At 62.8% G+C, this 20,866-nt stretch overlaps 1 protein-coding gene across 1 annotated transcript in view; it reads left to right on the top strand.

The window, feature by feature from the left end:
* The window catches only part of glra2 (glycine receptor, alpha 2), a 399,641-nt gene that overhangs the window by 140,108 nt on the left and 238,667 nt on the right, over positions 1–20,866 (top strand). The window lies entirely within an intron of this gene.

The following is a 20,866-nucleotide window of genomic DNA, read 5'->3' as shown; positions in this document are numbered from 1 at the left end:
CTCCCACACAACCTGCTCCCAGACAGCCTGCTCCCGCTCAGGCTGATCCCAGATACCCTGCTCCCAGACAGCCTGCTCCCACACATCCTGCTCCCACACACCCTGCTCCCAGACAGCCTGCTCCCAGACAGTCTGCTCCCAGACAGCCTGCTCCCAAACAGCCTGCTCCCACACACCCTGCTCCCACACACCCTGCTCCCAGACACCCTGCTCCTGCACATCCTGCTCCCAGACACCCTGCTCCTGCACATCCTGCTCCCAGACAGTCGGCTAACAGACACCCTGCTGCCACACAGCCTGCTCCCACACACCCTGCTCCCAGACACCCTGCTCCCACACAGCCTGCTCCCAGACAGCCTGGTCCCACTCAGGCTGATCCAAGAAACCCTGCTCCCGGACACCCTCCTCTCAGACAGCCTGCTCCCAGACACCCTGCTCCCAGACACCCTGCTCCCACGTACCCTGATCCCAGACACATTGCTCCCACACTCCCTGCTCCCAGACAGCCTGATCCCAGACACCCTGCTCCCAGACACCCTGCTCCCAGACATCCTGCTCCCACACAGCCTGCTCCCAGAAACCCTGCTCCCAGACTCTGTGCTCCCACACACCCTATTCCCACACAGCCTGCTCCCAGACAGCCTGATCAATGACATCCTGCTCCCAGACACCCTGTTCCCAGACACCCTGCTCCCAGACACCCTGCTCCCAGACAGCCTGCTCCCAGACAGCCAGCTCCCAGACAGCCTGCTCCCAGGCATCCTGCTCCCATACAGCCTTCTCTTAAACGCCCTGCTCCCAGACAGCCTGCTCCCAGACAGCCTGTTCCCAGAAAGCCTGCTCGCAGACACCCTGCTCCTCGACATCCTGCTCCCAGACGGCCTGCTCCCAGACACCCTGCTCCTAGACATCCTGCTCCCAGAGAGCCTGATCCCAGACACCCTGCTCCCACACAGGCTGCTCCTGCACACCCTGCTCCCAGACAGCCTGCTCCCAGACACCCTGTTCCCAGACAACCTGCTCCCAGACACCCTGCTCCCACTCACCCTGCTCCCAGACACCCTGCTCCCACACACCCTGCTCCCAGACATCTTGCTCCCAGACAGCCTGTTCCCAGACAACCTGCTCCCAGACACCCTGCTCCCACTCACCCTGCTCCCAGACATCCTGCTCGCAGACACCCTGTTCCCAGACACCCTGCTCCCACACACCCTGCTCCCAGACAGCCTGCTCCCAGACACCCTTCTCCCACACAACCTGCTCCCAGACACCCTGCTCCCACTCACCCTGCTCCCAGACACCCTGCTCCCACTCACCCTGCTCCCAGACACCCTGCTCCCACACACCCTGCTCCCAGACATCCTGCTCGCAGACACCCTGTTCCCAGACAGCCTGCTCCCACACACCCTGCTCCCAGACAGCCTGCTCCCAGACAGCCTGCTCCCAGACAGCCTGTTCCCAGACACCCTGCTCCCAGACAGCCTGCTCCCACACAGCCTTATCCCAGACAGCCTGCTCCCAGACAGCCTGCTCCCACACACCCTGCTCCCAGACAGCCTGCTCCCATACACCCTGCTCCCAGACACCCTGCTCCCACACACCCTGCTCCCAGACATCCTGCTCGCAGACACCCTGCTCCCAGACACCCTGCTCCCACTCACCCTGCTCCCAGACACCCTGCTCGCAGACACCCTGCTCCCAGACACCCTGCTCCCAGACACCCTGCTCCCACATAACCTGCTCCCACACATCCTGATCCCACACAGCCTGCTCCCAGACAGCCAGCTCCCAGACAGCCTGCTCCCAGACATCCTGCTCGCAGACACCCTGCTCCCAGACACCCTGCTCCCACTCACCCTGCTCCCACTCACCCTGCTCCCAGACAGCCTGCTCCCAGACACCCTGCTCCCAGACAGCCTGCTCCCAGACACCCTGCTCCCAGACACCCTGCTCCCACATAACCTGCTCCTACACATCCTGATCCCACACACCCTGCTCCCAGACAACCTGCTCCCAAACACCCTGCTCCCAGACACCCTGCTCACACTCACCCTGCTCCCAGACACCCTGCTCCCAGACAGCCTGCTCCCAGACACCCTTCTCCCACACACCCTGCTCCCACACACCCTGCTCCCACACACCCTGCTCCCAGACAGCCAGCTCCCAGACAGCCAGCTCCCAGACAGCCTGCTCCCAGACAGTCTGCTCCCACACAGCCTGCTCACACATACTCTGCTCGAAGACAGCCTGAGTCTAGACAGCCTGCTCCCAGACACTGTGCTCCCACACACCCTGCTCCCAGACACCCTGATCCCAGACACCCTTCTCCCAGACACCCTGCTCGCACACACCCTGCTCCCACACACCCTGCTCCCACACACCCTGCTCCCAGACATCTTGCTCCCAGACAGCCTGTTCCCAGACAACCTGCTCCCAGACACCCTGCTCCCACTCACCCTGCTCCCAGACACCCTGCTCCCAGACAGCCTGCTCCCAGGCGGCCAGCTCCCAGACAGCCTGCTCCCACATACCCTGCTCCCACATAACCTGCTCCCACACATCCTGATCCCACACACCCTGCTCCCAGACAGCCTGCTCCCAGACAGCCAGCTCCCAGACAGCCTGCTCCCAGGCATCCTGCTCCCATACAGCCTTCTCTTAAACGCCCTGCTCCCAGACAGCCTGCTCCCAGACAGCCTGTTCCCAGAAAGCCTGCTCGCAGACACCCTGCTCCTCGACATCCTGCTCCCAGACGGCCTGCTCCCAGACACCCTGCTCCTAGACATCCTGCTCCCAGAGAGCCTGATCCCAGACACCCTGCTCCCACACAGGCTGCTCCTGCACACCCTGCTCCCAGACAGCCTGCTCCCAGACACCCTGTTCCCAGACAACCTGCTCCCAGACACCCTGCTCCCACTCACCCTGCTCCCAGACACCCTGCTCCCACACACCCTGCTCCCAGACATCTTGCTCCCAGACAGCCTGTTCCCAGACAACCTGCTCCCAGACACCCTGCTCCCACTCACCCTGCTCCCAGACATCCTGCTCGCAGACACCCTGTTCCCAGACACCCTGCTCCCACACACCCTGCTCCCAGACAGCCTGCTCCCAGACACCCTTCTCCCACACAACCTGCTCCCAGACACCCTGCTCCCACTCACCCTGCTCCCAGACACCCTGCTCCCACTCACCCTGCTCCCAGACACCCTGCTCCCACACACCCTGCTCCCAGACATCCTGCTCGCAGACACCCTGTTCCCAGACACCCTGCTCCCACATAACCTGCTCCCACACATCCTGATCCCACACAGCCTGCTCCCAGACACCCTTCTCCCACACACCCTGCTCCCAGACAGCCTGCTCCCAGACAGCCAGCTCCCAGACAGCCTGCTCCCAGACACCCTGCTCCCAGACAGCCTGCTCCCACATAACCTGCTCCCACACATCCTGATCCCACACAGCCTGCTCCCAGACACCCTTCTCCCACACACCCTGCCCCCAGACAGCCTGCTCCCAGACAGCCAGCTCCCAGACAGCCTGCTCCCACACAGCCTGCTCCCGCACACCCTGCTCCCAGACACCCTGCTCCCAGACAACATGCTCCCACCCAGCCTGCTTCCAGACAGCCCGCTCCCAGACATCCTGCTCCCAGACATCCTGCTCCCAGACTCCCTACTCCAAGATATCCTGCTCCAACGCATCCTGCTCCCAGACAGCCTGCTCCCAGACAGCCTGCTCGCAGACAGCCTGTTCCCAGAAAGCCTGCTCGCAGACACCCTGCTCCCACACACCCTGCTCCCAGACACCCTGCTCCTAGACATCCTGCTCCCAGAGAGCCTGATCCCAGACACCCTGCTCCCACACAGGCTGCTCCTGCACACCCTGCTCCCAGACAGCCTGCTCCCAGACACCCTGCTCCCAGACACCATGCTCCTGCACATCCTGCTCCCAGACAGTCTGCTCCCAGACATCCTGCTCCCAGACAGCCTGCTCCCAATCACGCTGATCCCAGACAGCCTGCTCCCAGACAGCCTGCTCCCAGACATCCTGCTCCCAGACACCCTGCTCCCATACAGCCTCCTCCCAGACAGCCTGCTCCCAGACAGCCTGCTCCCACACATCCTGATCCCAGACAGCCTGCTCCCACACAGCCTTCTTGAATACGCCGTGCTCCAACATAGCCAGCTTCCGCACACCCTGCTCCCACACAGCCTGCTCCCAGACACCCTGCTCCCATACAGCTTCCTCCCAGACAGCCTGCTCCCACACATCCTGCTCCCACATACTCTGCTCACAGACAGCCTGATTCTAGACAGCCTGCTCCCAGACACTGTGCTCCCACACACCCTACTCCCACACAGCCTGCTCTCCGACAGCCTGATCAATGACACCCTGCTCCCAGACACCCTGTTCCAAGACACCCTGCTCACAGACTCCCTGCTCCCGCACACCCTGCTTCCACACACCCTGCTCCCAGACAGCCTGCTCCCAGACAGCCTGCTCCCAGACACCCTGCTCCCAGACAGCCTGCTCCCAGACACCCTGCTTCCACACACCCTGCTCCCAGACAGCCTGCTCCCAGACAGCCTGCTCCCAGACACCCTGCTCCCAGACAGCCTGCTCCCAGACACCCTGCTTCCACACACCCTGCTTCCACACACCCTGCTCCCAGACAGCCTGCTTCCAGACAGCCAGCTCCCAGACAGCCTGCTCCCGCACACCCTGCTCCCAGACATTCTACTCCCAGACAGCCTGCTCCCAGACATTCTGCTCCCTGACCGCCTCCTCCCACACACCCTGCTCCCAGAGAGCCTGCTTCCACACACCCTGCTCCCAGACACCCTGCTCCCAGACACCCTACTCGCAGACAGCCTGCTTCCAGACAGCCAGCTCCCAGACAGCCTGCTCCCGCAAACCCTGCTCCCAGACATTCTACTCCCAGATAGCCTGCTCCCAGACATTCTGCTCCCTGACCGCCTCCTCCCACCCACCCTGCTCCCAGACACCCTGCTCCCACACACCCTGCTCCCAGACACCCTGCTCCCAGACAGCCTGCTCCCAGACACCCTGCTCCCAGACAGCCTGCTCCCAGACACCCTGTCCCAGAGAGCCTGCTTCCACACACCCTGCTCCCAGACACCCTGCTCCCAGACAGCCGGCTCCCAGACATCCTGCTCCCAGACACCCTGCTCCCAGACAGCCTGCTTCCACACACCCTGCTCCTGCACACCCTGCTCCCACACAGCCTGATCCCAGACAGCCTGCTCCTGCACACCTGCTCCCACAAATCCTGCTCTCTGACAGCCTGCTCCCAGACAGCCTGCTCCCAGACACCCTGCTCCCAGACAGCCTGCTCCCAGACATCCTGCTCCCAGAATCGCTGCTCCCAGACAGCCTGCTCCCAGACAGCCTGCTCCCAGACATCCTGCTCCCAGAAATCCTGCTCCCAGACTGCCTGCTCCCAGACATCCTGCTCCCAGACAGCCAGTTCCCAGACAGCCTGCTCCCAGACACCCTGCTCCCAGACAGCCTGCTCCCAGACACCCTGCTCCCATACAGCTTCCTCCCAGACAGCCTGCTCCCACACATCCTGCTCCCACATACTCTGCTCACAGACAGCCTGATTCTAGACAGCCTGCTCCCAGACACTGTGCTCCCACACACCCTACTCCCTCACAGCCTGCTCCCAGACAGCCTGCTCCCAGACACCCTGCTCCCATACAGCTTCCTCCCAGACAACCTGCTCCCACACATCCTGCTCCCACATACTCTGCTCACAGACAGCCTGATTCTAGACAGCCTGCTCCCAGACACTGTGCTCCCACACACCCTACTCCCACACAGCCTGCTCCCCGACAGCCTGATCAATGACACCCTGCTCCCAGACACCCTGTTCCAAGACACCCTGCTCACAGACTCCCTGCTCCCGCACACCCTGCTTCCACACACCCTGCTCCCAGACACCCTGCTTCCACACACCCTGTTTCCAGACACCCTGCTCCCAGACTCCCTGCTCCCGCACACCCTGCTCACAGACACCCTGTTCCAAGACACCCTGCTCCCAGACACCCTGCTCCCAGACACCCTGCTTCCACACACCCTGCTCACAGACACCCTGTTCCAAGACACCCTGCTCACAGACTCCCTGCTCCCGCACACCCTGCTTCCACACATCCTGCTCCCAGACAGCCTGCTCCCAGACAGCCTGCTCCCAGACACCCTGCTCCCAGACAGCCTGCTCCCAGACACCCTGCTTCCACACACCCTGCTCCCAGACTCCCTGCTCCCACACAGCCTGCTCCCCGACACCCTGCTTCCACACACCCTGCTCCCAGACAGCCTGCTCCCAGACACCCTGCTCCCACACACCTGCTCACACACACCCTGCTCCCATACACCCTGCTACCAAGAAACCCTGCTCCCATACAGCCTGCTCGCAGACAGCCTGCTTCCAGACAGCCAGCTCCCAGACAGCCTGCTCCCGCACACCCTGCTCCCAGACATTCTACTCCCAGATAGCCTGCTCCCAGACATTCTGCTCCCTGACCGCCTGCTCCCACACACCCTGCTCCCACACAGCCTGCTCACAGACAACCTGCTCTCAGACAGACTGCTCGCAGACAGCCTGCTACCAGACAGTCTGCTCCCACACACGCTGCTCCTGCACACCCTTCTCCCAGAAATCCTGTTCCCATACACCCTGCTCCTGCACATCCTGGTCCCAGACAGTCTGTTCCCACACAGCTGTATCCCACACACCCTGCTCCCGGCACAATGCTCCCAGACAGCCAGCTCGCAGACACCCTGCTCCTGCACATCCTGCTCCCAGACCGCCTACTCCCAGACATCCTGTTCCCAGACAACCTACTCCAGGACACCCTGCTCCCAGACATCCTGCTCCCAGACACCCTGCTCCCAGACAGACTGCTCCCAGACACCCTGCTTCCATGCACCCTGCTCCCAGACACCCTGCTCCCAGACAGCCTGCTCCCAGACACCCTGCTCCCAGACAGCCTGCTCCCAGACACCCTGCTCGCACACATCCTGCTCCCAGAAAGCCTGATCCCAGACACCCTGCTCCCACACACGCTGCTCCTGCACACCCTGCTCCCAGACATTCTACTCCAAGACACCCTGCTCCCAGACATCCTGCTCCCAGACCGCCTGCTCCCATACACCCTGCTCCCAGAGAGCCTGCTTCCACACACCCTGCTCCCAGACACCCTGCTCCCAGACACCCTGCTCGCAGACAGCCTGCTTCCAGACAGCCAGCTCCCAGACAGCCTGCTCCCGCACACCCTGCTCCCAGACATTCTACTCCCAGATAGCCTGCTCCCAGACATTCTGCTCCCTGACCGCCTCCTCCCACCCACCCTGCTCCCAGAGAGCCTGCTTCCACACACACTGCTCCCAGACACGCTGCTCCCAGACAGCCGGCTCCCAGACACCTTGCTCCTGCACACCCTGCTCCCAGACCGCCTGCTCCCAGACACCCTGCTGCCAGACATCCTGCTGCCAGAAAGCCTGATCCCAGACACCCTGCTCGCACACATCCTGCTCCCAGACGGCCTGCTCCCAGACAGCATGCTCCCAGACAGCCTGTTCCCAGACTCCCTGCTCCCAGACAGCCTTCTCCTACACATCCTGCTCCCAGACAGCCTGCTCCAGACAGCCAGCTCCCAGACAGCCTGCTCCCAGACACCCTGCTCCCATACAGCCTCCTCCCAGACAGCCTGCTCCCAGACAGTCTGCTCCCACACATCCTGCTCCCACATACTCTGCTCACAGACAGCCTGATTCTAGACAGCCTGCTCCCAGACACTGTGCTCCCACACACCCTACTCCCACACAGCCTGCTCTCCGACAGCCTGATCAATGACACCCTGCTCCCAGACACCCTGTTCCAAGACACCCTGCTCACAGACTCCCTGCTCCCGCACACCCTGCTTCCACACACCCTGCTCCCAGACAGCCTGCTCCCAGACAGCCTGCTCCCAGACACCCTGCTCCCAGACAGCCTGCTCCCAGACACCCTGCTCCCAGACACCCTGCTTCCACACACCCTGCTTCCACACACCCTGCTCCCAGACACCCTGCTTCCAGACAGCCAGCTCCCAGACAGCCTGCTCCCGCACACCCTGCTCCCAGACATTCTACTCCCAGATAGCCTGCTCCCAGACACCCTGCTCCCAGACACCCTGCTCCCAGACACCCTACTCGCAGACAGCCTGCTTCCAGACAGCCAGCTCCCAGACAGCCTGCTCCCGCAAACCCTGCTCCCAGACATTCTACTCCCAGATAGCCTGCTCCCAGACATTCTGCTCCCTGACATCCTGCTCCCAGACATCCTGCTCCCTGACCGCCTCCTCCCACCCACCCTGCTCCCAGAGAGCCTGCTTCCACACACCCTGCTCCCAGACACCCTGCTCCCAGACATCCTGCTCCCAGACATCCTGCTCCCTGACCGCCTCCTCCCACCCACCCTGCTCCCAGAGAGCCTGCTTCCACACACCCTGCTCCCAGACACCCTGCTCCCAGACAGCCGGCTCCCAGACATCCTGCTCCCAGACACCATGCTCCTGCACACCCTGCTCCCACACACCCTGCTCCCAGACAGCCTGCTTCCACACACCCTGCTCCTGCACACCCTGCTCCCACACAGCCTGATCCCAGACAGCCTGCTCCCACACACCCTGCTCCTGCACACCCTGCTCCCAGACAGCATGCTCCCAGACAGCCTGCTCCCAGACATCCTGCTCCCAGACAATATGCTCCCACACAGCCTGCTTCCAGACAGCCCGCTCCCAGAAATCCTGCTCCCAGAAATCCTGCTCCCAGAATCGCTGCTCCCAGAGAGCCTGCTCCCACACATCCTGCTCCCAGACAGCCTGCTCCCAGACAGCCTGCACCCAGACAGCCTGCTCCCAGACAGCCTGCTCCCAGACAGCATGCTCGCAGAAATCCTGCTCCCAGACTGCCTGCTCCCAGACAGCATGCTCGCAGAAATCCTGCTCCCACACATCCTGCTCCCAGACAGCCTGCTCCCAGACAGCCTGCTCCCAGACAGCCTGCTCCCAGACATCCTGCTCCCAGAAATCCTGCTCCCAGACTGCCTGCTCCCAGACATCCTGCTCCCAGAAATCCTGCTCCCAGACAGCCTGCTCCCACACATCCTGCTCCCAGACAGCCAGTTCCCAGACAGCCTGCTCCCAGACACCCTGCTCCCAGACAGCCTGCTCCCAGACACCCTGCTCCCAGACAGACTGCTCCCAGACAGCCTGCTTCCATGCACCCTGCTCCCAGACACCCTGCTCCCAGACAGCCTGCTCCCAGACACCCTGCTCCCAGACAGCCTGCTCCCAGACACCCTGCTCGCACACATCCTGCTCCCAGAAAGCCTGATCCCAGACACCCTGCTCCCACACACGCTGCTCCTGCACACCCTGCTCCCAGACATTCTACTCCAAGACACCCTGCTCCCAGACATCCTGCTCCCAGACCGCCTGCTCCCACACACCCTGCTCCCAGACATCCTGCTCCCAGACACCCTGCTCCCAGACACCCTGCTCGCAGACAGCCTGCTTCCAGACAGCCAGCTCCCAGACAGCCTGCTCCCGCACACCCTGCTCCCAGACATTCTACTCCCAGATAGCCTGCTCCCAGACATTCTGCTCCCTGACCGCCTCCTCCCACCCACCCTGCTCCCAGAGAGCCTGCTTCCACACACACTGCTCCCAGACACGCTGCTCCCAGACAGCCGGCTCCCAGACACCTTGCTCCTGCACACCCTGCTCCCAGACCGACTGCTCCCAGACACCCTGCTGCCAGACATCCTGCTGCCAGAAAGCCTGATCCCAGACACCCTGCTCGCACACATCCTGCTCCCAGACGGCCTGCTCCCAGACAGCATGCTCCCAGACAGCCTGTTCCCAGACTCCCTGCTCCCAGACAGCCTTCTCCTACACATCCTGCTCCCAGACAGCCTGCTCCCACACAGCCTGCTCCCCGACACCCTGCTCCCAGACAGCCTTCTCCTACACATCCTGCTCCCAGACAGCCTGCTCCAGACAGCCAGCTCCCAGACAGCCTGCTCCCAGACACCCTGCTCCCATACAGCCTCCTCCCAGACACCCTGCTCCCATACAGCTTCCTCCCAGACAGCCTGCTTCCACACACCCTGCTCCCAGACAGCCTGCTCCCAGACAGCCTGCTCCCAGATACCCTGCTCCCAGACAGCCTGCTCCCAGACACCCTGCTTCCACACACCCTGCTTCCACACACCCTGCTCCCAGACAGCCTGCTTCCAGACAGCCAGCTCCCAGACAGCCTGCTCCCGCACACCCTGCTCCCAGACATTCTACTCCCAGATAGCCTGCTCCCAGACATTCTGCTCCCTGACCGCCTCCTCCCACACACCCTGCTCCCAGAGAGCCTGCTTCCACACACCCTGCTCCCAGACACCCTGCTCCCAGACACCCTACTCGCAGACAGCCTGCTTCCAGACAGCCAGCTCCCAGACAGCCTGCTCCCAGACACCCTGCTCCCAGACAGCCGGCTCCCAGACATCCTGCTCCCAGACACCATGCTCCTGCACACCCTGCTCCCACACACCCTGCTCCCAGACAGCATGCTTCCACACACCCTGCTCCTGCACACCCTGCTCCTGCACACCCTGCTCCCAGACAGCATGCTCCCAGACAGCCTGCTCCCAGACATCCTGCTCCCAGACAATATGCTCCCACACAGCCTGCTTCCAGACAGCCCGCTCCCAGAAATCCTGCTCCCAGAAATCCTGCTCCCAGAATCGCTGCTCCCAGAGAGCCTGCTCCCACACATCCTGCTCCCAGACACCCTGCTCCCAGACAGCCTGCTCCCAGACAGCCTGCTCCCAGACAGCCTGCTCCCAGACAGCCTGCTCCCAAACAGCCTGCTCCCAGACAGCCTGCTCCCAGACAGCATGCTCGCAGAAATCCTGCTCCCACACATCCTGCTCCCAGACATCCTGCTCCTAGAAATCCTGCTCCCAGACAGCCTGCTCCCACACATCCTGCTCCCAGACAGCCAGTTCCCAGACAGCCTGCTCCCAGACACCCTGCTCCCAGACAGCCTGCTCCCAGACACCCTGCTCCCAGACAGACTGCTCCCAGACACCTGCTTCCATGCACCCTGCTCCCAGACACCCTGCTCCCAGACAGCCTGCTCCCAGACACCCTGCTCCCAGACACCCTGCTCCCAAACATCCTGCTCCCACATACTCTGCTCACAGACAGCCTGATTCTAGACAGCCTGCTCCCAGACACTGTGCTCCCACACACCCTACTCCCACACAGCCTGTTCCCAGACAGCCTGATCAATGACACCCTGCTCCCAGACTCCCTGCTCCCACACACCCTGCTCCCAGACAGCCTGCTCCCAAACACTGTGCTCCCATACACCCTGCTCCTGCTCATCCTGCTCCCAGACAGCCTGCTCCCAGACACCCTGCTCCCAGACACCCTGCTCCCACACAGCCTGCTCCCACACACCATGCTCCCACACACCATGCTCCCACACACCCTGCTCCCACACAGCCTGCTCCCACACACCCTGCTCCCACACAGCCTGCTCCCACACAGCCTGCTCACAGACAGCCTGCTCTCAGACAGACTGCTCGCAGACAGCCTGCTCCCACACAGCCTGCTCACAGACAGCCTGCTCTCAGACAGACTGCTCGCAGACAGCCTGCTACCAGACAGACTGCTCCCGCACACCCTGCTCCCAGAGAGCCAGCTCGCAGACACCCTGCTCCTGCACATCCTGCTCCCAGACCGCCTACTCCCAGACACCCTGCTCCCAGACACCCTGCTCCCAGACACCCTGCTCCCAGACATCCTGCTCCCAGACAGCCTGATCCCAGACACCCTGCTCCCACACACGCTGCTCCTGCACACGCTGCTCCCAGACATCCTGCTCCCAGACACCATGATCCTGCACATTCTGCTCCCTGATAGCCTGCTCCCAGAAACCCTGCTCCCAGACACTCTGTTCCCATACACCCTGCTCCTGCACATCCTGGTCCCAGACAGTCTGTTCCCACACACCCTGCTCCCAGACACCCTGCTCCCAGAGACCCTGCTCCCAGACACTCTGCTCCCAGACATCCTGCTCCCAGACAGCCTGATCCCAGACACCCTGCTCCCACACACGCTGCTCCTGCACACGCTGCTCCCAGACATCCTGCTCCCAGACACCATGATCCTGCACATTCTGCTCCCTGATAGCCTGCTCCCAGAAACCCTGCTCCCAGACACTCTGTTCCCATACACCCTACTCCTGCACATCCTGCTCCCTGATAGCCTGCTCCCAGAAACCCTGCTCCCAGACACTCTGTTCCCATACACCCTGCTCCTGCACATCCTGGTCCCAGACAGTCTGTTCCCACACAGCCGTATCCCACACACCCTGCTCCCGGCACAATGCTCCCAGACAGCCAGCTCGCAGACACCCTGCTCCTGCACATCCTGCTCCCAGACCGCCTACTCCCAGACACCCTGTTCCCAGACATCCTGCTACCAGACACCCTGATCCCAGACAGACTGCTCCCAGACACCCTGCTTCCACGCACCCTGCTCCCAGACACCCTGCTCCCACACAGCCTCCTCCCAGACAGCCTGCTTCCACACAGCCTGCTCCCGCACAGCCTTCTTGCAGACGCCGTGCTCCAACATAGCCAGCTTCCGCACACACTGCTCCCACACATCCTGCTCCCAGACCGCCTGCTCCCAGACACACTGCTCCCAGACAGCCTGCTCCCAGACACACTGCTCCCAGACAGCCTGCTCCCAGACATCCTGCTCCCACATACTCTGCTCACAGACAGCCTGATTCTAGACAGCCTGCTCCCAGACACTGTGCTCCCACACACCCTACTCCCACACAGCCTGTTCCCAGACAGCCTGATCAATAACACCCTGCTCCCAGACACCCTGTTTCCAGACACCCTGCTCCCTGACTCCCTGCTCCCGCACACCCTGCTCCCGCACACCCTGCTCCCAGACACCCTGTTTCCAGACACCCTGTTTCCAGACACCCTGCTCCCAGACTCCCTGCTCCCGCACACCCTGCTCCCAGACAGCCTGCTCCCAGAGACCCTGCTCCTGCGCACCCTGCTCCCAGACCGCCTGCTCCCAGAGACCCTGCTCCCAGACACTCTGCTCCCAGACATCCTGCTCCCAAACAGCCTGATCCCAGACACCCTGCTCCCACACACGCTGCTCCTGCACACCCTTCTCCCAGACATCCTGCTCCCAGACACCATGCTCCTGCACATTCTGCTCCCTGATAGCCTGCTCCCAGACTCCCTGCTCCCAAACACTGTGCTCCCATACACCCTGCTCCTGCTCATCCTGCTCCCAGACAGCCTGCTCCCAGACATCTTGCTCCCAGACGCCCTGCTACCAGACAGACTGCTCCCAGACACCCTGCTTCCACACACCCTGCTCCCAGACAGCCTGCTCCCAGACAGCCTGCTCCCAGACATCTTGCTCCCAGACATCCTGCTCCCAGACAGACTGCTCCCAGACACCCTGCTTCCACACAACCTGCTCTCAAACACCCTGCTCCCAGACAGCCTGATCCCAGACACCCTGCTTCCAGACAGCCTGCTCCCAGACACCCTGCTTCCACACACCTGCTCTCAAACAACCTGCTCCCAGACAGCCTGCTCCCAGACATCCTGCTTCCACACACCCTGCTCCCTGACACCCTGCTCCCAGACAGCCTGCTCCCAGACACCCTGCTCGCACACAGCCTGCTCCCAGACAGCCTGGTCCCAGACAGCATGCTCCCAGACAGCCTGCTCCCATACAGCCTCCTCCCAGACAGCCTGCTCCCAGACAGCCTGCTCCCATACAGCCTCCTCCCAGACAGCCTGCTCCCACACAGCCTGCTCCCAGACAGCCTTCTCGCAGACGCCGTGCTCCAACATAGCCAGCTTGCGCACACCCTGCTCCCTGACAGACTGCTCCAAGACAGCCTGCTCCCAGACAGCCTGCTCCCACACATCCTGCTAACACATACTCTGCTCGCAGACAGCCTGATTCTAGACAGCCTGCTCCCAGACACTGTGCTCCCACACACCCTGCTCCCCGACAGCCTGATCAATGACACCCTGCTCCCAGACACCCTGTTCCCAGACACCCTGCTCCCATACACTCTGCTCCTGCAAATCCTGCTCCCAGACAGTCTTCTCCCAGACACCCTGGTCCCACACAGCCTGCTCCCACACACCCTGCTCCCAGGGAGCCTTCTTCCACACACCCTGCTCCCAGACACCCTGCTCCCAGACCCCCTGCTCCCACACACCCTGCTCCCAGGGAGCCTTCTTCCACACACCCTGCTCCCAGACACCCTGCTCCCAGACCCCCTGCTCCCAGACAGCCTGCTCCCACACACCGGCTCCCACACACCCTGATCCCACACATCCTGCTCCCAGACAGCCTGGTCCCAGACAGCATGCTCCCAGACAGCCTGCTCCCAGACAGCCAGCTCCCAGACAGCCTGCTCCCAGACACCCTGCTCCCATACAGCCTCCTCCCAGACAGCCTGCTCCCACACAGCTTCCTCCCAGACAGCCTGCTCCAAGACAGTCTCCTCCCACACATCCTGCTCCCACATACTCTGCTCGCAGACAGCCTGATTCTAGACAGCCTGCTCCCAGACACTGTGCTCCCACACAGCCTACTCCCTCACAGCCTGCTCCCAGACAGCCTGATCAATGACACCCTCTTCCCAGACACCCTGCTCCCAGACTCCCTGCTCCCGCACACCCTGTTCCCAGACAGCCTGCTCCCAGAGACCCTGCTCCCAAACACCCTGCTCCCAGACCGCCTGCTCCCAGAGACCCTGCTCCCAGACATACTGCTCCCAGACAGCCTGATCCCTGACACCCTGCTCCCACACACGCTGCTCCTGCACACCCTTCACCCAGACATTCTGCTCCCAGACACCCTGCTCCTGGCACCCTGCTCCCAGACAGCCTGCTCCCAGACACCTTGCTCCCACACACCCTGCTCCCAGACATCCTGCTCTCAGACACCCTGCTCCCAGACATCCTGCTCCCAGCGAGCCTGATCCCAGACACCCTGCTCCCACACACGCTGCTCCTGCACACCCTGCTCCCAGACATCCTGCTCCCAGACACCATGCTCCTGCACATTCTGCTCCCTGATAGCCTGCTCCCAGAAACCCTGCTCCCAGACACTCTGTTCCCATACACCCTGCTCCTGCACATCCTGGTCCCAGACAGTCTGCTCCCACACAGCCAGATCCCACACACGCTGCTCCTGCACACCCTGCTCCCAGACATTCTACTCCTAGACACCATGGTCCTGCACATTCTGCTCCCAGAGAGCCTGCTTCCAAACACCCTGGTCCCAGACACCCTGCTCCCAGACACCCTGCTCCCAGACAGCCTGCTCCCAGACAACATGCTCCCACACAGCCTGCTCGCAGACAGCCTGCTCCCAGACAGCCTGCTCCCAGACACCCTGCTCCCAGACAGCCTGCTCCCAGACAGCCTGCTCCCAGACAGCCTGCTCCCAGACACCCTGCTCCCGCACACCCTGCCTCCAGACAGCCAGCTCCCAGATACCCTGCTCCCACACACCTTGCCCCTTCACACCCTGCTCCCAGACATTCTACTCCCAGACACGATGCTCCTGCACATTCTGCTTCCAGATAGCCTGCTCACAGACATCCTGCTCCCAGACACCCTGCTCCCAGACACCCTGCTCCCAGACACCCTGCTCCCAGACACCCTGCTCCCAGACAGCCAGCTCCCAGACACCCTGCTCCCAGACACCCTGCTCCCAGACAGCCAGCTCCCAGACACCCTGCTCCCAGACAGCCTGCTCCCAGACACCCTGCTGCCACACACCGGCTCCCACACACCCTGCTCGCACACATCATGCTCCCAGACAGCCTGCTCCCAGACAGCCTGCTCCCAGACAGCCTGTTCCCAGAAATCCTGCTCCCACTCACGCTGATCCCAGACACCCTGCTCCCACTCACGCTGTTTCCAGACACCCTGCTCCCACACAGCCTGCTCCCACACATCCTGCTCCCAGACAGCCTGCTCCCAGACAGCCTGCTCCCAGAAATCCTGCTCCCAGACGACATGCTCCCACCCAGCGTGCTTCCAGACAGCCCGCTCCCAGATATCCTGCTCCCAGACATGCTGCTCCCAGACTCCCTGCTCCCAGAAAGCCTGCTCCCACACATCCTGCTCCCAGAAAGCCTGCTCCCAGACAGCCAGCTCCCAGACCGCCTGCTCCCAGACACCCTGCTCCCACACACCCTGCTCCCAGACAGCCTGGTCCCACTCAGGCTGATCCAAGACACCCTGCTCCCGTCACCCTCCTCTCAGACAGCCTGCTCCCAGACACCCTGCTCCCGCACATCCTGCTCCCACACATCCTGATCCCAGACACATTGCTCCCTCACTCCCTGCTCCCAGACAGCCTGCTCCCAGACAGCCTGATCCCACACACTCTGCTCCCAGACACCCTGCTCCCAGACACCCTGCTCCCACATACCCTGATCCCAGACACAGTGCTCCCTCACTCCCTGCTCCCAGACAGCCTGCTCCCAGACAGCCTGATCCCACACACTCTGCTCCCAGACACCCTGCTCCCAGACATCCTGCTCCCAGACATACTGCTAACACACAGCCTGCCGCAGAGAGCCTGCTCCCAGACAGGCTGCTCCCAGACAGTCTGCTCCCACACACCCTGCTCCCACACACCCTGCTCCCACATAGCCTGCTCCCACACACGATGCTCTCAGACACCCTGCTCACTCACAGCCTGCACACAGACAGCCTGCTCCCAGACAGCCTGCTCCCAGACAAACTGCTCCCACACACCCTGCTCTCAGACACCCTGCTCCCTCACAGCCTGCACACAGACAGCCTGCTCCCAGACAGCCTGCTCCCAGACAGCCTGCTCCCAGACAGCCTGCTCCCGCACACCTTGCTCCCAGACAGCCTGCTCGCAGACACCCTGCTCCTGCACATCCTGCTCCCAGACACCCTGCTCCCAGACACCCTGCTCCCAGACATCCTGCTCCCAGACACCCTGCTCCCAGACACCCTGCTCCCAGACAGCCTGCTCCCAGACACCCTGCTCCCAGACATCCTGCTCCCAGACAGCCTGATCCCAGACACCCTGCTCCCAGACACCCTGCTCCCAGACACCATGCTCCTGCACATCCTGCTCCCAGACAGTCTGCTCCCAGACATCCTGCTCCCAGACAGCCTGCTCCCAGACATCCTGCTCCCAGACAACATGCTCCCACCCAGCCTGCTTCCAGACAGCCCGCTCCCAGACATCCTGCTCCCAGACATGCTGCTCCCAGACTCCCTGCTCCCAGACAGCCTGCTCCCACACATCCTGCTCCCAGACAGCCTGCTCCCAGACACCCTGCTCCCACACACCCTGCTCCCACACACCCTGCTCCCAGACACCCTGCTCCCACACACCCTGCTGCCAGACAGCCTGCTCCCAGACAGCCTGCTCCCAGACACCCTGCTCCCAGAAAGCCTGCTCCCAGACAGCCAGCTCCCAGACAGCCTGCTCCCAGACACCCTGCTCCCAGACAGCCTCCTATCAGACAGCCTGCTCCCACACAGCCTTCTCGCAAATGCCCTGCTGCAACACACCCTGCTCCCGCACAGACTGCTCCCAGACAGCCTGCTCCCAGACAGCCTGCTCCCAGACAGCCTGCTCCAAGACAGTCTGCTCCCACACATCCTGCTCCTACATACTCTGCTCGCAGACAGCCTGAGTCTAGACAGCCTGCTCCCAGACACTGTGCTCCCACACACCCTGCTCCCAGACAGCCTGCTCCCACACAGCCTGATCAATGACACCCTGCTCCCAGACACCCTGTTCCCAGACACCCGGCTCCCAGACACCCAGCTCCCACACACCATGATCCCACACAGCCTGCTCCCAGATTTCCTGCACCAACGCATCCTGCTCCCAGAAAGCCTGCTCCCAGACACCCTGCTCCCAGACAGCCTGCCCCCACACAGCCTGCTCCCAGACAGCCTGTTCCCAGACACCCTGCTCCCAGACACCCTGCTCCCACACAGCCTGCTCCCTGACATATTGCTCCCAGACATCCTGCTCCCAGACAGCCTGCTCGCAGACACCCTGCTCCTGCACATCCTGCTTCCAGACACCCTGCTCCCAGACACCCTGCTGCCAGACACCCTGCTCCTAGACATCCTGCTCCCAGAGATCATGATCCCAGAAATACTGCTCCCAGACACTCTGCTCCCACACAACCTGCTCCCAGAAAGCCTGCTCCCGCTCAGGCTGATCCCAGATACCCTGCTCCCAGACAGCCTGCTCCCACACATCCTGCTCCCACACACCCTGCTCCCAGACATCCTGCTCCCAGACAGTCTGCTCCCAGACAGCCTGCTCCCAAACAGCCTGCTCCCACACACCCTGCTCCCACACACCCTGCTCCCAGACACCCTGCTCCTGCACATCCTGCTCCCAGACACCCTGCTCCTGCACATCCTGCTCCCAGACAGTCGGCTAACAGACACCCTGCTGCCACACAGCCTGCTCCCACACACCCTGCTCCCAGACACCCTGCTCCCACACACCCTGCTCCCAGACACCCTGCTCCCACACAGCCTGCTCCCAGACAGCCTGGTCCCACTCAGGCTGATCCAAGAAACCCTGCTCCCGGACACCCTCCTCTCAGACAGCCTGCTCCCAGACACCCTGCTCCCAGACACCCTGCTCCCACGTACCCTGATCCCAGACACATTGCTCCCACACTCCCTGCTCCCAGACAGCCTGATCCCAGACACCCTGCTCCCAGACACCCTGCTCCCAGACATCCTGCGCCCAGACATCCTGCGCCCAGACATCCTGCTAACACACAGCCTGCTCCCACACAGCCTGCCGCAGACAGCCTGCTCCCAGACAGCCTGCTCCCAGACAGGCTGCTCCCAGACAGGCTGCTCCCAGACACCCTGCTCCCACACACCATGCTCTCAGACACCCTGCTCACTCACAGCCTGCTCACAGACAGCCTGCTGGCAGACAGCCTGCTCCCAGACAGCCTGCTCCCAGACAGCCTGCTCCCGCACACCCTGCTCCCAGACAGGCTGCTCCCAGACAAACTGCTCCCACACACCCTGCTCCCACATAGCCTGCTCCCACACACCCTGCTCTCAGACACCCTGCTCCCTCACAGCCTGCTCACAGACAGCCTGCTCCCAGACAGCCTGCTCCCAGACAGACTGCTCCCGCACACCCTGCTCCCAGACAGCCTGCTCGCAGACACCCTGCTCCTGCACATCCTGCTCCCAGACCGCCTACTCCCAGACACCCTGCTCCCAGACACCCTGCTCCCAGACATCCTGCTCCCAGACACCCTGCTCCCAGACACCCTGCTCCTGCACACCCTGCTACCAGACATCCTGCTCCCTGACACTCTTCTCCCATACACCCTGCTCCAGCACATCCTGCTCCCAGACACCCTGCTCCCAGAAACCATGCTCCTGCAAATCCTGCTCCCAGACAGTCTGCTCCCAGACATCCTGCTCCCAGACAGCCTGCTCCCACACAGCCTGCTCCCAGAAACCCTGCTCCCAGACTCTGTGCTCCCACACACCCTATTCCCACACAGCCTGCTCCCAGACAGCCTGATCAATGACATCCTGCTCCCAGACACCCTGTTCCCAGACACCCTGCTCCCAGACACCCTGCTCCCAGACACCCTGCTCCCTCAGACCCTGCTCCCAAGAAACCCTGCTCCCAAACAGTCTGCTCCCAGACAGCCTGCTCCCACACACCCTGCTCCCAGACAGCCTGCTCCCAGACAGCCTGTTCCCAGACACCCTGCTCCCAGACAGCCTGCTCCCACACAGCCTTATCCCAGACAGCCTGCTCCCAGACACCCTGCTCCCAGACAGCCTGCTCCCACACAGCCTTATCCCAGACAGCCTGCTCCCACACACCCTGCTCCCAGACAGCCTGCTCCCATACACCCTGCTCCCAGACACCCTGCTCCCACACACCCTGCTCCCAGACATCCTGCTCGCAGACACCCTGCTCCCAGACACCCTGCTCCCACTCACCCTGCTCCCAGACACCCTGCTCGCAGACACCCTGCTCCCAGACACCCTGCTCCCAGACACCCTGCTCCCACATAACCTGCTCCCACACATCCTGATCCCACACAGCCTGCTCCCAGACAGCCAGCTCCCAGACAGCCTGCTCCCAGACAGCCTGTTCCCAGACACCCTGCTCCCAGACAGCCTGCTCCCACACACCCTGCTCCCAGACAGCCTGCTCCCAGACAGCCTGTTCCCAGACACCCTGCTCCCAGACAGCCTGCTCCCACACAGCCTTATCCCAGACAGCCTGCTCCCAGACACCCTGCTCCCAGACAGCCTGCTCCCACACAGCCTTATCCCAGACAGCCTGCTCCCACACACCCTGCTCCCAGACAGCCTGCTCCCACACACCCTGCTCCCAGACACCCTGCTCCCAGACACCCTGCTCCCACACACCCTGCTCCCAGACATCCTGCTCGCAGACACCCTGCTCCCAGACACCCTGCTCCCACTCACCCTGCTCCCAGACACCCTGCTCGCAGACACCCTGCTCCCAGACACCCTGCTCCCAGACACCCTGCTCCCACATAACCTGCTCCCACACATCCTGATCCCACACAGCCTGCTCCCAGACAGCCAGCTCCCAGACAGCCAGCTCCCAGACAGCCTGCTCCCAGACATCCTGCTCGCAGACACCCTGCTCCCAGACACCCTGCTCCCACTCACCCTGCTCCCACTCACCCT

The sequence above is a fragment of the Carcharodon carcharias genome, chromosome 18, assembly GCF_017639515.1.
Source record: "Carcharodon carcharias isolate sCarCar2 chromosome 18, sCarCar2.pri, whole genome shotgun sequence".
NCBI classification, from domain to species: Eukaryota; Metazoa; Chordata; class Chondrichthyes; order Lamniformes; family Lamnidae; genus Carcharodon; species Carcharodon carcharias.
This window is presented reverse-complemented; position numbering and strand designations above follow the sequence as displayed.